Consider the following 421-nt stretch of genomic DNA (forward strand, 5'->3'; position numbering starts at 1 on the left):
GAAACTCATAACCAGGCCATCACCAGCCAAAGTTAATAAAGAGATCACAAATTTTCTGTAAAGGATTCAGGGAGACATATGTGGACCAATACACCCACCTAGTGGAACGTTTCGGTATTTCATGGTCCTGATTGATGCATCGACCAGATGGTCGCATGTCTGTCTACTGTCCACACGAAATTTGGCTTTTACACGCCTGCTTGCTCAGATAATAAGACTGAGAGCACACTTTCCAGACTTTCCTTTAAAGACTATACGTCTAGACAATGCTGGTGAGTTTACGTCCCAGACGTTTAATGATTATTGTATGTCCATGGGGGTAAGTGTAGAACACTCCGTGGCACATGTACATACGCAGAACGGCTTGGCCGAATCATTCATTAAACGTATCCAGCTGATAGCCAGACCATTGCTCATGCGG

This window comes from Brassica oleracea, chromosome C9 (assembly GCF_000695525.1).
Source record: "Brassica oleracea var. oleracea cultivar TO1000 chromosome C9, BOL, whole genome shotgun sequence".
NCBI lineage: Eukaryota > Viridiplantae > Streptophyta > Magnoliopsida > Brassicales > Brassicaceae > Brassica > Brassica oleracea.